Source organism: Chionomys nivalis, chromosome 5 (assembly GCF_950005125.1).
Source record: "Chionomys nivalis chromosome 5, mChiNiv1.1, whole genome shotgun sequence".
Classification (NCBI taxonomy): Eukaryota; Metazoa; Chordata; class Mammalia; order Rodentia; family Cricetidae; genus Chionomys; species Chionomys nivalis.
The window spans coordinates 48,591,840-48,609,135 of NC_080090.1; the positions used below are offsets into that span (position 1 = coordinate 48,591,840).

General features: G+C 42.8%; 1 protein-coding gene across 1 annotated transcript in view; it reads left to right on the forward strand.

The window, feature by feature from the left end:
• The window catches only part of Fhit (fragile histidine triad diadenosine triphosphatase), a 1,428,341-nt gene that overhangs the window by 34,855 nt on the left and 1,376,190 nt on the right, over positions 1–17,296 (forward strand). The window contains exon 2 of the mRNA XM_057769802.1: positions 875–924. The gene's annotated coding sequence lies outside the window, so the exon portion shown is untranslated. The remainder of the gene's footprint in view (positions 1–874; positions 925–17,296) is intronic.

Sequence of the window (17,296 nt, forward strand, 5' to 3'; positions counted from 1 at the left end):
TTGTCTGATCTCTTTCACACATACATACACATACACATAGACACACACAGACATGGACACACACATACACACACACGTCTCTTGTCATGACTGATCTCTTTCACACATACACACATGTACACACACATACTCACACACATGTAGACACACACAGATGTGGACACACACATGCCTGTTGTCGTGACTGTCTGGTCTCTTTCTTTTCTTTTTTTTCTTTTTTCTTTTTTTTTTTGGTTTTTCAAGACAGGGTTTCTCTGTAGCTTTGGAGCCTGTCCTGGAACTAGCTCTTGTAGACCAGGCTGGCTTCGAACCCACAAAGATCCGCCTGCCTCTGCCTCCTGAGTGCTAAGATTAAAGGTGTGCACCACCACAGCCCGGCTGGTCTCTTTTACACATACACACATGTACACACACACATAGACACACACATAGACACACATATAGACACACACAGATGTGGACACACACACACATGCCTCTTGTCGTGACTGTCTGGTCTCTTTCCTTCTCTTTATAAAAGGCATTAGGATCCAGAATTCAATCCTGAAGCCTTTAACCCTAGTAACCTTATTCGTGCCTAATGATCTCATGATGTCCTTTCCTCTAACCGGATTCAGATTAAGGTTTTATTCTCTTCATACCTCGTGATAGGAATTAAATCTTGACACGTGGAGCACCGGGACACGTTAAAACCGTGGCTGTCTGTGTCTCTGGTTGGCCTCTTGGGCAGGTGTGAGGCACAAGTTTCATTGATGGCGTACTTAGCTAGCACCACAGACCACAGCCCATGGAAATTCTGTTGAGAAACGCGGAAAAGCAACATTTGGTGTTTTGCTCTCAAGCATCTCAGTCTTTCATTTTTATCTCTCCGTAGCTTTGAAGCTCAGCAAAGAAGGGAAAATCCACCGAGAACAGTCTGTAAAGGTAAGTGTATTTGTTACGTGGCCTTGACAAACATTGCCTTTACCACATTGATTTTTCCTTTATTCGGAGATTTAAACACTTGGATTAAAGATCCAGCTGACAGGACAACTTCCTTAACCACCTGCTCGTCTCCTCTCACAGGCAAAAGTGCTGAGCAATAGTTAGCGGAGAGCGGGGGAAATAGAATGATGTGCTGAGGGTGGCCAAATGCAATTGTTTGCTTGCTGACTTTTGCTTTCTTTTCAGCGCCTAAGACATTTCAATAGAGCTAGGTTTACCAAGATTAATGCTAGATGGAAAAAGAATGCACTTTTAAATATCTGGTCAATATTTAAATAAAACTAGCAGTCCAAAGAAAGCATTTAGAATAAAATGCAGAGTGGCATTTCAGTTGGGTCGGATGAAATTTATCACGGAAGGCAGTCGTGTGGTTGAGTGGAAGAGCTGGTTTTGTATCACGGAGACAACCTTCCAGTTTGGTGGGGCTAATTACCTTTCCACCAGTCACACTGGGGTCCTAAGTGAGTTACAGGAAGTGAACTTCCAAGTTCAAAGCAATAGCAAGAATACCAGTTCTGTGAAACATTACGGTTGAGGTGGTTTTTGCATGGGAAAATGTAATTGTTTCTCCTTTGCAGGTGTATTTATAAGCGTACCTCTGTACAGCAGTGTTCTCTGATTCATTGTTTAATTTCTGTTCTGCATGAAGTATTTTAATTTAGAGAATTCACTCTGAGGAATTATAGGGCTGCACTTTCATCAGGAGGCTGTGGTGGTCAGGGTGAAATATGCCATAATTTTACGATTGTTTTCATCATCAATTATGTTTTTGACAAATTTAGTTTTTTTTCTGTCATTTTTATTATAGTAATTATGACTGTGACCACTTTGGTTAAAGTTGAAAAGCAATTTTGATTTACTTTCTATTTTAAGTTATTTCTAACTTTATGACAAACGAGTTTTTAATGTTCGTTTTGAGAGTAAAGTGTAGTTTTACAAAGAAATTGGAGAGAGATCGTTTTGGAATGTTTAAAACATTATCTATAAAAACTGATTGGAGGATTTGCTTTGGGGTGATCAAGTTCTGCTGCATGAAGCCTGGCTGCCTTGGGATTTTGATATAGTCGTGGCCGTAGTGAAGAAAATACCAGAAGATCTGGATGGTCCTCATTTTCCTATATCATTCATATTCCTGCAGCCTTGAGCCGTTTCCTGGAACATGGCAGGACTCGATAGCATTGGAGTTAGAGATGATAAGGCCGTTTTGAGGACTTTGCTGTTAGGTGGTGTAGCTTTGATGCTTGCGGTCCTTTGGAGGAGGGAGCGTTTTCATACTCTTTGTCGAGTTAGTACTCTGCAGTCAGAGGTGGGTTTGGTCCTGCTTTGGTTATTGGACCATGAACAACGTGTTCATTCTCCTCCCTGTCAGTGAAACGGTGATGATAAGATATACTCTACCTCATATGGTTGGTGTGCAAGAGCCTGTCCTGGTCCATGACAAGCAGATGCTGCTTACTGTCACTGTTGTTACTGTCACTTCCTCCTCCTGGTCCTCATTGTCATGAGCAATAGCAGCCTTAAACATATATTAAATATTTTGAAAGTATATCCTTTTTATTTATTCATGTGTTTATATGTGTATGTGTGTGCATCTCTGTGTGTGCATGTGCATATGCACATAAGTGTGTATGTGTGTACATGTGTGCAGGACAGAGGGTGACATTAGGTGTCTTCCACCATGGCTTTCTGACTGTTTCTTGAGACCTTCTCACTTAGTCTGGAGTATACCTATTGGGTCAAGTTGGTTAGTCAGCCAGTCACAGGCATCCTCCTGTCTCTGCCTCTCCAGCAATCAGATTGCTCATGGCAGCCTTTTTGGCTTAGATGCTGGGGATCGAGCTCAGGGCCTTCGGCTTGTACAGAGTGCTCCTTGTGGCTTGAGCCATGTCTCCGGCTATGTCCATTCTTCTTATAGTCTTAATGATTAATTTTTTTAAATTGTTTTAAGTTATGAATGTATGTGTGTGCCCGTGTGTGGGTATGTACACCTGAGGACAGGTGCCTGTGGAAGACAAGTGTCAGATCCCCCAGAAACTGGAGTTACAGGTGAGTTTTGGCTACCTGACCTGAGCTGGGTAATGGGCCTTCGGTAAGAGCAGCAATCATTGCTAAGCACTGAACTGAACATTGCTAAGTCTCTGGTGCCTACTTTTTTTTTTTTTTAAGTTTTTTTTTTTTTAAGATTTTTTTTAGGATGTTTTCAAAATGAGAATGTTACTTTTAATAGGTAATTAGGAATGGGTCTATTAAGACAGCTCAGCAGATAAAGGTGCTTGCTGCCAACCCCAACGACGGAATTCCATCACCACACTTCACACGGTGCAACAGGAGAACTAACTACCATTCCTTTTCCCCTGGCCCCTACTTGCGTCCTATGCCATGTCCAAGCACACACACGCATACAGACACATACACACACACAGACACACATACAAACACATACACACACACACACACAGAATCAGTAAAATGTAATAAAAAAGAAATATAAGAAACTTTAGAAGAAAAAAAAACAGTCAGGTTAAGTCTTGCGAGCGTCAGGAAGATAGACCTTTTGGCTCTTCATGGCCAATTACTAATTACAGTAGTCTTAAATTATATTCTTAGAAATTCGTGATCCACTGCTAGGAAGTTTGTTAAACAATTTTTGAAGGAAGCCTTGGTAAGTGTAGAAGAACACCCTCCTCCATTTTCCCTCCGCTCTGTACTTTTTCTCTTCAGAGCTTTTGTTTCCTTTAGGGTGAGGCTGCAGTGGACTCTCGCAGTCCTGAATGCAGGGCGGCTGCAAGCTCGTTGAAAAGCATACTTGCTCCTTGGGATTCAGATCTTTAGTAAAACATTCTCCTTTGTCCCAGGTGGACATTCTGGCCTGGCCCTACCCATGAGACCTCAGATAGCATTTCCCGGTAGTTAGCCTCCCTGTCTGTCTTGGCTCTTCCAAGCCTTATCTAAACTCCAGGTGCCTTTCGTAATCTAAATATAGCCAGTTTGTTTTTCTTGCTAACAGTTTGAGAACCCTAACTAGTAGACATTAGTAAATAAGATTTCGATTAAGTGGCTATGTTTGTAGATTTTGCGAAGAGAGCATCCATTACCTTCTTTACTCTGTGTAAGAGCAGAATGCTTTACAGTAGACTACTAACACAGATCTCAAAACACATGATTTTGGTGCATTCCCCATTACCCTGTGTTTGATACAGATGCTTAGATGGCTTCTCTGAGAATGCAGGATGCTTACAGACACAGTGAGAGATGGGAAAGGCACCCATCTAATGCCTAGGGTTTTGATGTCAAGGATGTGGCCTAGACTTGGGAAGGGCTGCAGTTTACCTCAACATCTCGGAACAAAATGGTATTGTTTGTTTTTTACTTTTCTCTGAATTTTAATTTCTCTTTTCAATACCATTTTTTTGGTTTTTTTGTTTCATGGAACTCCTTTTTGTTGATGTGTAAAATGTGGTTGAAAGCTTCATTGTTTGGGTCTCTGACACTCTTATGGTTTCCTGAAAATGGAATGGCCAGTTCTTCCATTATGTCTTCTTTGTTGCCTACTTCTCTGTTTGGGCCAAGTCCTGGAACAAAGATACTTACTGACTGTTCTCCCAGGGACACAGGGAAATCATCTTTGCTCCCCTGTTGCGACTAAGTCACATGGTTGCATGCTGGGAAGAGCCTCAACTAAAGGAAGCATGCCTTCCAGTTTGGCTCTGCAGCTTGCTAACTTTGGGCTCTGGGCGGCAGTCCTGCAGTCTTAATGTTCCCTGCAGTCCTAACGTTCCCTGCAGTTCCCATTCCTTGTCTGCAGAGTCAGAGTCACTTACCCTGCACAGTGCGCAGGGCTGTGTGAGGAACACATACTGATCATGTACATAGACATGTTTGGCAAATTATAAAGTATATGACTCTCTGTCACTCTCTCAAGTCAATTCAACAGATGTATTTTTAGGGATATAGCGTACCTGGGGTAAAATTAAGTGTTTATTGTACACTCTTAAGAACTGCGTATAATTAGTTCTATCAAGATTTAAAATGTAAGTGGTATAGCATCTTTTTTTTTGGTTTTTTTGAGACAGGGTTTCTCTGTAACTTCGGAGCCTGTACTGGAACTAGCTCTTGTAGACCAGGCTGACCTCGAACTCACAGAGATCTACCTGCTTCTACCTCTCGAGTGCTGGGATTAAAGGTGTGTGCCACCACCACCTGGCATCTTATATTGTAAATTGTCCTTTGACATTTAATAAAAACGATGTATCTACATTATTTAAATAGAATAGCATCAAGAAGCAAATGATGAAAAGCTGCAGCATCTTTTTCCTTTCTACCTATTTCCCTTTACTCGGATCTCCCTAAATTAACCTCTTTCTATTCTGATTCTATTGCTGTTCCCTTTTCTGTTTCTAATAAAATGTCTATATCACCCTTTCCTTATCTGTGAGTTCTAACACTAGCATTCTGACGTTTCCCATTCTGGTCACTTCCATTTCCCACGGCCTTCTAATACACTCATATCCCAATTTTTGCTGAAATCTGTAGGTAATTACTGCATCATTGTAATGATGTCGCTTTTTCACAGTGAGCCAGGAGGTATAGGCTAGTTGGTTATTTCTTGTAATATGTAAATTCTAATATAGTTTATATTTAATGCATGGTTTCAAAAATTATTTTCCTAAGTATCCTATGAAGAAGGTGGTTGTAGATGGGCCAGGTAGGTGTTTCCATTTTATTGATATGAAAAGTAAGGCTGAAGCCAAGTAGTTTGTCCAGAGCACAACTAGGGTCAGATCTCGGAAGGGTTAATAGTCCCAATCAAGACACTCATGATGGATGCTGTTACTTCCGTTGCTATGCTAATCAACAGGACTAAGATGGAGAGCAAGAGCCTGCTTGTGTGGCACTCTCAAGGCCCTATCCAGATCACTAGCACAGAGTGGGGAGTGTGCCCCACAGGCAGTGATTGCATGAGGATCTGGAGGTGTCCAGGTCTGTGTCCTGTCCTTCTTTTATCATAGTTACGTTGATGCTACTCACTGTCATTCACCATGGTTACCGTCATCAGGGATGTAAGGCTGTGTCGCTTGGTACCCTCAGTTACCAAGTAGCAATCCCCATGTCTGCTAAAGCGTCTGCTCTGTGACCTAGTAAGTGACATCCTACTGGTGGTGATTTGGGTAAGGATGCGTCCCATCATTTTTAATTCTTGGAGATGCTTGGAGGAAACGTGCCCCAGAGAACTGGATTATATGATTTCACTTCTGTTAGCTTTATTGCGTGGCCTGGTACAAAAACAATGAAAAGTTTATCCCCATTTGAACCCTCCCCTTTAAGGGACTTGCTTTCCTCTGAAAGTTTCCCTACAGTGACATTGTAGAAAATATAAAACTTTGGTGACAGAGGAACCCTGATGTCTTTGTTCTGCCTGTCACCACCTCCATACTTGGCACTTCTTGTTTATCAGGCAGAAGAGAAGTGGTAAAATTTGGCCTGGGGTTTTCTCATCCCTAGGTGTGAGATTATTTCAGAGCTATAGTAATGATACTTTGCATTTCTACTGCGATTTTATTTGAAGATCTTAAAGTGTTCAGCTGGTGTTAATAGAGCTTCGTAGCACTCTCTGAAGTAGGTAAGTCTTATTAGAGACGGATCCCTCTAAGGACGTTTTCACTTTCCATCCCATGTGTGACTTGAAATGCTTTGGTGTTGTTTGGGAACCTCAACAATTTGAGACCTGTGTGTAAAGCACTTCCATGTTTCGCGTTCAGTCCTCATTAATGCCCAGTACTTGAGACTCCAGCAGCTTCTTATGAGTGGGTGGGACATTTTGTAAGAGAATTCAGATAGGAGTTTGTTGTCGCCTTTGGTGTGACTGTTTAAACACATTTAACATTGCTTGCCAGCCGAGGGGCCCCTTGTTTCCCAGCTTCCCCTTTACAAAGCCTAGTGGTGAATATGCTGAGTGACTAAGGAGAACCTGTCCTGGGGGGGGGGGTGGTGTCCTTCAGAAACCGAGGACATGTCAAACCAACCAAAAATATGCACGGAGTTTGCATTCTGACTTAAAAGTGTCATTTTGAGAAACTGTTCTAAATCTTACACATGCGGCTTTTGTGGTGTGACTTTTCCTGGGGACATGTTAACAGCAGCCTGCTCTTCCCAGCAGACCGCCAAGAACCCAGTCCAGCTGCACCAGCTTGCTGAAGCAGTGCATTTAGTGGGCATGCTTGGGGGAGCCTAGGTGTGGAGCACCCGCACCCCTGAGTACCCCACTGCAGCTCTGTAGATGACTCCAGAAGCCGTGGCACCGGCCCTCTCTGCATAGCTCCTCTTCAGAAACAATTGTACAGTACTTATATAACCCTGGGGAGGGGCATTGTGAGTCTTAAAGGCCACTGAGCTATATGAGTCATGTGATCACTCCCCTCCCGCCCCCACTCCCCAGGAGGGAATGTTGCATTCTGGAGGGAAGAGCGACACAATTTTAATGTGCATGGGCACAAACCTGGTTATAGTTTGTTTCCCTTTACATATTGGGGAAAGCCGACTCTGTGCTATTTGAGCTGTATACTGATCTGTGGTCATTGGTGCAAAAGTACAGCAGGCCTGAGATAGCCCAGAGCGTGAGGAAAAGGCCCTTCCATCTTTTCCATCTTACACCAACCACATTCCGGGCCTCTTGCCCGCCCAGTGCAATACAGCTTTGTTGTTTCTAGTCTAAAGAGGTCGTGTTCTTTACTATGACTTCAAGGCCAAAGCCTCCATGTTCTCAGCAGCCTGTCACTATGCGTATTGAAAGTCCTGGCAGGAATGGGGGTGACAGTCTCCCCTGCTTTAAGGAACCAGAACACTTTCAGCTTCTCTCCAATATCAGGCAAACCCATTTCTCGCTCTCCTGCATTTGGCTACCTAGGCAAGATCAGAGGAAACAAGGTTGTTTTTAAGCAAAGCAGAAGCAGCCTATACTTATCTTTATCTGTTGTCCCTTGTGGGGTCTGGCACGTTCCGTTCAATGTATTTAAGACTTGGGGGAGGAGGGGATCCATACTGGTGACAAGATTTAGGGGTTGGGATTGCCTGTGATAACTCTCTCTTTAGACATTCCCTTAAGGCCAAGTATGTTAAAGCTCTTGATACGAGAAAGGGAGATTATTCCCAGAAAGGATAACCTACCATACAGATTGGTATTTCTAAACGACGCTGCCCAGTTCCACGCTGAGAAAGGCAGGATATCTCTAGGTGGGTGCTTTATGGCTCTCAGATGAGGGTTAGGTGGTCGCGTAATTCACTTTTTTTTTCTGGCTTCTCAGTTGTCTTTCTTTTCTTTTTTCTTTTTTTGGAAAAGAATCATTTAAGATCTATCATTTAAGGATTTGGGAGAATGTTGGCAGAATTATGGATCTCTCTACCTTTTCTCTGGAGTCTTCACTCAAAGGAGGATACATAAATTTCCGGCCAATTATGTGCAGCTAGATTTATCATTGAAGATGCTTTTGGCCACAAATAATCAAAAAGTCAGCTTGAAATGATTTAAGAAAATAAGGGCGTTAAAAGGCAAAGCTTTCCTCCCTCCATGTCCACCCGCCGCACCCGCCGCACCTCTCAGATTCAGGATGGCTGTAAACTGGTGACAGATCGCTAAGCCCTGACAAGCATTTTCTGAATTGCTCTACCGACTTGCTTTTTTGAAATCCCAAAAGCCAAACCTATGAGACTAAGAAAGGTGAATTCTATCAGGACAGAAGCCCTCCTGGAGGATGTCGCTGTAGGTTGTCTTAGTACACTGGCTCAATGATGTCATCACATTCCCCATGTCCTGCTCTTTCCCCTCTTCCGCCTTTGCTGTGTTGACTACCTTCTTAGACCGGCTGTCTTCTGGTTTTTGCTTTGTTTTGTTTTTTGATGAGCCTCAAGCAGATATGACAGCACCATTGACCAAACAGACTGTTCTCATCTATCTCCGCTTAACAGCGAAGAGTTTTTTCTTTAACTACCAGCAGCACCAGAATTCTTTCCTGAGTCAGACATGGGCATGTAGACCAAGATTACCAAGTACCTTATCAACTTTATTTTGTTGTGGGCTATAGAAAATAAAGTTTGGTCAGCAGCATATTAGATAAAGAGAAAAAGCTACCTACAGCTGGAAGTGGTGTGTGTGTGTGTGTGTGTGTGTGTGTCTTCGAATGAGCAAGAGGCTCCTGTGCTAGCTGGTTCTGGTCAAACTGTCCTAGGAACTGGAAGGGTGGCTGTTAGAGCAACAGTAACCCTTTCTCTGTTTTAAAGCAATGAGGTTTATTTCTTATGGGAGATAAACAGACCCTTTCTTGAAGAGGGAGGACACACAATAAATCTAGGCTTATGTTCATCAGGATTATCCAGAGAAACAAAACCAATGGATTAATTATCTGTTTGCTTATTTATGATGAGGAGTTGGCTCCCATAATTAGGAAAGCTGAGAACTCCCATGCTGTGTCATCTGCAAGCTGTAAACCCAGGAAAGCAAGGGACTCAATAGCTTGGGAAGCAGTATAGCTGGGGTGCAAATTCCAGTCTGAGGACCAAAAAGGACCAGAAGATGTGTCCCAGTCAGATAGCAGGGCAGAAGAAGGAAGAACAGTTACTCCTTCCTTTAGTCTGGAACTTTTAGGGTTTGAATGATGCCCAACTGCTTTGGGGAAGCCAGCCTTTTCCCGAGTTTACCATCTGAAATGCTAATCTCATTCAGAAACGATGACACCCCCCCCCAAATTGCATTTAATTAGGGCAGCCATGGTGCATTCAAGATGATACAGGGAATCCATCACTGCAGGACTCTGCCTAATGTGTAGAAGGAGAGAGATGGGAAGTCACTGTTGTTAGATGGGTCCTCTATGTCTCTTCTGTGGATGCTTCTTTTTTTTTTGCCTATGCACCTAACATCCTTCCTTGAATGGCTTGGGTTAGTTCAGGCCTTTCCCTTGTTGGAGTCAGCTGTGACCCAAGGCCCAGAGTACTTCTGACTGCTGGCTGCCTACTTAATTGTACTTCATCCTACTTGGCAAGGTTGCAAAAGACTTTCCAAGGAAGGTGGAATACAGGGCAGACAGACTTGTATTATTAACCCCTGCTAAATGTCACTTTTCAGGTTCTCTGTCTTCAATATCCCTGGTAGAGGGCCCAGTGATGTAAATAACTTAGTCACCAACTGAACTGTTTACATGATTACTGATTCCAACTACAGGAACACACATGACGCACGTACTTAAGAAGTAGTGATGGCGGTGATGAAGCTGCCTGAACTAGGATGAAGTTCCTTCCCAATGGTGTCAGTCACTTGTTTGATTTTAGTGGGAATTCTTCTTTGCTTTTTTGTAAATAGAAAACCTTTTTGTAAATGACATTCTATATCTTTAAATCTCTTATAATTGCTCTATTTTTATTCTGTAACTTGTGCATTTGAATTTTATAATATTTAGGAGCCACATCAGTGAAAGAGGAGAAAATCAAAACTGTTCTTAATCCAATTCTGCAGAGATCACCACCTATTTCCTTTGGATGCTTTTTCCGGCTAGTTCTCTATGTTGATAGACTCTTTGGAGGAAGTGGGACATGCTAGTTTTTCACCTGAGCATCATATTGTGAATGTTAAAAGCTCCCCTAAACCATCATCGTCTAAGTCTTCACTGTATTCCAGCGGGTGGACCTTGCCTGCAGAAAAATGGAGGTACAGGTCAGAAAAATGTATCTGTTTTTCAAAATGGTCCTCAGGCTGAGATGTTGGCATGCAGCCCAAGGTCTGTGTGACTGACAAGATCCTGCCTCACTGACTTTAAGGGGAGAAGGTAATTGTAGAAGTTGGTCAGAAATTAAGTTTGTATGATAATAATTACACTTGTCCTCTTGGCTATCCTTTTCCTGAGGATAGTCTGAGTGAGCTCATTTGCTGTTTTGCAAGGAGGGTGGCTCAGCTTGAATATCCCTGTAAGGAAAATAGTCAGCAGCCCCCTCAGGGTTCTGGAATCATCTCTGCAGCTCGGGTTGGGGTGGCCCTGCAGTCTGTACTTGCTGGTCCGGATAAAGCAAATGCAAGCATGTCAAATTGCTTTGCTCCGGCTTCCCCCTTCTTTAGAGTGAATCCGTAAATGCCACAAAAGGAAAGCCCATGAACATTTGATCTACAGAACTCAGAAAACGCCCTGCCTGCTTAATCCTCTTCCTATTTCAGGGGGAGAAAGTCTGTTTATACTTGAACTGAGAATGGGAGGATCACAAAGATGAAGATTGGATGCCATGCTAGAAACCACCATTTGTGCTTTCTCATTTCCCTTGGTGCCACGGTTGCTCTTTGATGCAGCTGTGTTGGTGGGACTCTGCTATGCTTTCTAGAGATCTTAGACTCTCTTCCAGCTTTGAGACTATGACTGATGACTGCCCCTTTGGAGGAACCTTAGCCCCTCGTTTCAACACAGGGTGTTTAATGTAGGAGATTCTGAGACCTGATGGCTGCCTCTGGAAGGTACTGTCCCTGTCCCTGCCACCTATCCCTATATTTAAATGATGGCAGGCAGTGAAGGCCGTTTCTCCCATTGTGTTTTGGAATCAGAACTGCACTTAAGCTCAGAGTTGGGAACTTACCCCAGTGATGCTACTCTTTGCTGTCATCTTGATTTGCAGGCACCCACAGAAGATGATTTGGAAAACTTTCTGACCTGCCGTCTCCTACAGTGGAGCTTGGGTGTACTCCCTACAAGGTCTGTGTCAGTTTCTCCCTATCAAGAAAGGCACCACAGTTGGTCTGCCCATGTCCTGTTTATGCACGTCTGTGCCCTCCAGCTGTCTTGGACTAGAGGTCTCTGGGGCCATCTGGTTAACTCCAAAGGTTCTGTGTGAGTAGAGCCAGTCATAGCGAATAGCTGTAAACACAGGAGATGCCTGCCCAGAGGGGACACAGGCTGAGAAGTGTGTGAATCTCCTTGGAGGGGCAACAGCTAAGATGTCGAAGCAGTTTACCATCTCCTGGGTAGAGGCTTTCTGGGAGTGTTTTGTTGTTGTTTTGTTTTGTTTTGTTTTGTTTTTTTGGTCTGGAAAATATTGCAACCATCAGGTGCACACATGTTTCCCTTCCTGTGGTTTCAGGTGCTCAACCTTCAGGTTGAGAACTCAGAGAAGCTGTGTGGGCGTCACAAATATAGGAAGCTGAGAGTGAGAAATGAAAAAGTTAAGGACCTTCGAGATGTCAACAGTTTGGAATAGACTGAGGTGCCTTTATAAATATTGGTACACAATGCAGTGTACACTAATGCCCAGGAGGACCTGCTGACTGCCCCTTCTTAGTAAACATTGAAAACTTGCATCCTGGAAACAGGGGAGGATGGCTACTTGAAAACATGAGGGTGTCTTATCACCATCACGGAGACCGTGAGGCCTTTCTTTGACTTGGTTCCATCCTGTCAGTGTCTGGAACAGGGTCTACTTATGTAGGTCAAGGCTAGTGTGGGGTTTGAGCTCCTGCATCAGCCTCCTCTGGGCTACAGCTCTCTGCCATCAAGCTAACTTCATGGATATGTACAGAGATATTATGATCTGGTCCTAAACCATAGCCTTTCTAAAGAGCTGCTCTGTTTTATATATTCCTTCCCTATTTCCTTATGCTTGATATTTTTCTGATTCACTTACTCATTTTTTAAAAAATTACATCTAGTCACTTATTTTCATATGGATGGTGGCAGGGGACACTCTAGTGTCACAGTGTGCCTGCGGAAATCAAAGACAACTCACAGGAGTTGGTTCTTTTTTTACATTATGGGTCCCCATGACTGAATTCAGTTAGGACTGGCAGCAAATGCCTTTGCTTGCTAAGCTGCCTTGCCAAGTCATCCCTCATCCCCCACCACCTGTGAAATAGGGACCTGTTTGTTGACAGCTGGGTCTTAGAGCAGTAGCAAGCTAGAGAACTGACAATGTGGAGAGAGGGGCGCCCTGAGCGAGTTGGGGCATATGGCACATTGTAGTGAGTGTGGGGAGAGGCAGCAGAATGCAGGAGCTTGCTCCAGAGTTCTTGGGGTGACCTCTAGGTAATGTGTCATTTCCCGTTGGGAACCCCGGTTTGTATTCCAGAAATTTGGTCTCAGCTCAGGGACCGGTGTTTGTTCTGCACTGTCAGCCACAATGAAGAGACCTATTAGCAGCACGCCATTTCTTTGTGATGGGTAATTTGTGAGCTCATATATGTATGTCTAAAAGAGACAGCGCAGAAGAGATGAAGGACGTTCAGACCAAACAGTACAAAGGACCTTCTCTGTGACACATGTTTAGAGACAATCCAATTCGGGGAATAAATAATGAGGTGATCTACAGTCTGCACTTTCATACCCTTACTTATGAGTTTGTGACACCCCATTTATAATTTGCCCCTAGCACCGAACATTGACACTCCTCCATGTCCCCCGTACCTTTCTGGGTGAATCCTTGCTCTTTAGTTTTGTTGAAGGGACAAGATATGTGGTGGGGTTTGGGGAATTTCCTTTGTACATGAAGTTCTTGGCACACAGTAATTGTACATGTTTATGTGTGATGTGATAACATATATCTGCATAACTCATTTATTCTCTAGTTTGCATTTAAATCAACAGTTCTTCATAGTAATTCGTGTGATGCATGATATAAGAACATGCTTTGGGTTAGTCACATTGGAGGTCTTCCGTTTCTTTCTATTAATGGTAAATGATGCAAGCTATATACTATATGCAGACCATGCACACACGTGTATGATACTGGATATTTACAGTGCTTACATAGAATTGTCCTCAAATTTTCATTTATTGAAAATAGAGTTGATTTAAAGGAAAACACTGTATTAGTGATAGAATGTTCACAAACATAAAGGCCATGGAAGGGACAGGTGAAGGTTTGGCCCGGTTGTCTCATTTGTCTGGGTTTCAAGCTCCATCCTTCACTGTGGAGCGCTGTGCTTTGGACACAGCCCCTCTGAAGACGTCTGTTTCACTTGTGTTGCAGATACTGCCCATTACTCCACGTTCTTCTTTTTTGTTTTACGTTAATTACTGGGTTCCATGGCACACATGTAGAGGTCAGAGGACAACTTGCTGAAATCAGTTCTCTCTTTACACCGTGTGTATCCCTGGAATTGAACTAAGGTTCTTAGATTTAGTGGTGAGTGTGTTTGCCTCTTAAGGCATCTTCAGTTCTTTATCTCTTTTCTTCATAGGTTAGGGACATCTCAGAGAAAACATCCAGTTTTGTATAGCTATAAATCAGGTAGCCATAGGTTCTTCTGCATTAAATGCTCACCTGATCATGGACTAATATGTGCATGTAAGTCTGCATGTTATAATTAGCAGCTACATTGACGTTTTGGCCATGTAATTATAAAAAGACTTAGTAGAATAAATAGAATATTTATATACTATACACTTTTGATGAATCTACTCCTGAATCATTTTTTGAAGGACAAGAAAAATTGTAAAAACAAGGGTAGAGTTTTTTTCCTGTGCGAGTATTTATTAAGCTTGGAAGTAGAATAGGAATTCAGTATCAAGCCTGCTGGGACTGGATACTGGAACTTGCTAGTGTTGGACCACTTGGACAACCTGGGGGAATTATTTTGCTTTTGGAGTGGGTTTGTCTTTAGGAAGAGCCAGGAGAAGAACCCAGAGACTGTGGGAGTCGCCTGCGGCGGTTGAAGTAAACAAGACTGGGGGATTGGTGCAGGGGAGTCCAGGTGACAGCCTGGGCTCTCTTTGGCCCTGGTTTCTAGATGATTTCTTCCAGAATCTCACGGTGAAACTGTATTTCCTTCAAGAACCAAAAGGACCATCTGCCAGTCCATCTGTCTGTCCGCCCATCCATCCATCCGCTCTCCAAAGTCTCATGTCACAATTTTACCTACTAAGGTTGCTGTAACCGAAGTGAGTTTCTGTCCTTCGTAGAGACAGACCACAGCATCTCCACAGCATGGATTTGTTTATCTGCTGTAGTCTCTTGATAATTAATGAGTGAAAGTCAAGAAGAAATTTAAAAGTGACTGATGTTCCCAGTACAGCCATTCGTAGCTTTACTTACTTGTTGGGATTTTTTTTCCTAGTTCTTTTTGTCACGAGGAACAGTTATTTTCTTTCACATAATTTTGATTAGTTTGTCCCCAGTAGGTGATTTGCCAAACTAAAAAAAAAATTAATTTAAGAATATTTGCTTTCTTATTTTTTTATATGTGTGAAAGAAGACAATCCAGACCTTCACATTTCTTTTAAATAAATTTAAAAGAAAAGCCAGTGGAGGATAAACTCCCTTGAAATATATCCATCTTATAAACTGTATTCCATGGTAACTTGGGGAGCTCAGGCCTAAAATGGCTACTATTGTTAATTTATCCCTGTATATATCATGGTTGTCTGAGGAAGCAAGTTACTCAAATTGCTGTGCTCTACACTCAGTTGGGTAACAGCTGTTAGCATCATTGGTAATCTCCTTGTCTTAGTCTTGTGAGCCTAAGAAATCTAAGGAAGACAATGCACCATTTGATATTTTTGGTAATCAAATCAATTTATGTCTTGAAATAGTGAGTTTTAAACTGTGTGTTCATCAACTTTCTATGGCCGTGACAACATACCTGAGGAAATCGACTGAAAAACAAACTTTTTTGACTTCAGCTTCCTAATCTCCTCACAGGCATGCCACCAATGACCGAACTTCCTTTCTGTAGTCCTCACCCCCAATTGGTTCCGACATCTCCCACTAACCCCATCAGCTGGTGTCTAAGCCTTCAATTCATGACTTTTGGGAGACATTTAAGGTCACATCACACAGATGGCAACAAACTTAGAATTCATTCCTGACTGGCATGAAAATCATAGTTCGTAATTGTACTCCAAATTCTGCAAACTGATGGGATCAGAGAAAATGAAGTAGGTTTTCCATTATCTCTATAGTTTTCCTATATGGAAGCATTCAGAAATAGGTTTAACCTAGGATTCCAGACATGAGCCACCGTACTCAAACAAGTGTCTGTATCTTAAGAAGATTTGCCAAGTAACAATGATTAAGGAAGTTCTCCACATGGCTCAGCAGTTAAGAACACTTCCCGCTCTTCCAAAGATCTTGAGTTCAAATCCCAGCAACCACATGGTGGCTCACAACCATCTGTAATGAGATCTGGTGCCCTCTTGAGGAAGAGACCTGGTCAGTTGTCCTTATCAACCATGAAACCCAATATGGACAAGTTCAACAGAACCACCATATACGGGCTGTTCATGCATGCATCAGCATCGCCACAACACACATTTCATTTTCCTTCCCACGTTACTCTAAACCACTCATTGAGACTTCAGAGGCCTGCGTCTCAGAAGACATTGTCTGGGATATTGAGAGCCCAATTATGATTGACTACAAAGCTCGCGCTTCCATTACAGAAATTACTCGAGAAGAATTGCTGTGTAAATTGTCTGATGCTGTGGGTGAAAGGAACGCTTGGAGAGTCTAATCTGGCTGTCAGCAGCTCAGTGGTCCGCGTAGTCCAACTTCTACATGTTTTTATACTGCCCGTGCTCTTGCACGCTACATATTTGTTCTTGATCTGTCTAGGGAATGAATGAAGGAAGAGGACAGTGCTCGCCATCAGTTGTGTAAAAGAAGTACAAAGCACTCGCGTGACTCATGTGCCGCAGATTTAAAGTCTGCATTGAGTGTGCCCAAGGAGCGGGTCTAGGAAAGCTAAGGTGTGTGCCCTTCCTGCATCATTTTCCAATCACTACTGTGTACCATCTTGGCTCTGAATCATATATTTGTTTTGCTACAGGTTTGAAGTTTCTAAAAATATACTCACAGCCTTTATTTTACCCCGTAGCATAGCCTACACTTTTAGGAACATTTAAAAATATGGAACTTCATTTTAAAACGAAAGCGTGCACATTTGGCTCTGATGTTTCTCACAAATCTCAGCCTGTCAAGCAGAAGCTGTAAAGAGAGAAATCCCTGATCTATGAGCTCTACTTTCTCATGCCACACCCTATCATTTGACTTTCTGATCCCTCCAAAAGAAAACCCAAACCCAAACACCCCGGATTGTAATAATTCATCCCAGCACGTATTGCAGCACGTATACATTAAGGAAGGCTTCAATTTCCAAGTCTCTTTTGAATGAAGTCATATTGATGCAATGCAGGTAAAAGCAGCCAACTAATGCAAGTAGCAGTAAAGAAAGGGGAATTTGTTGCTGTTTATTACTGGCTAATGGCATACATGGAAAGACAGAGCTGCTGGCATGTCTACTGGTCTTGCACTTTCTCTAGTCTTCTCCCGGTCATCTCGGTGATGCTACGGTAGA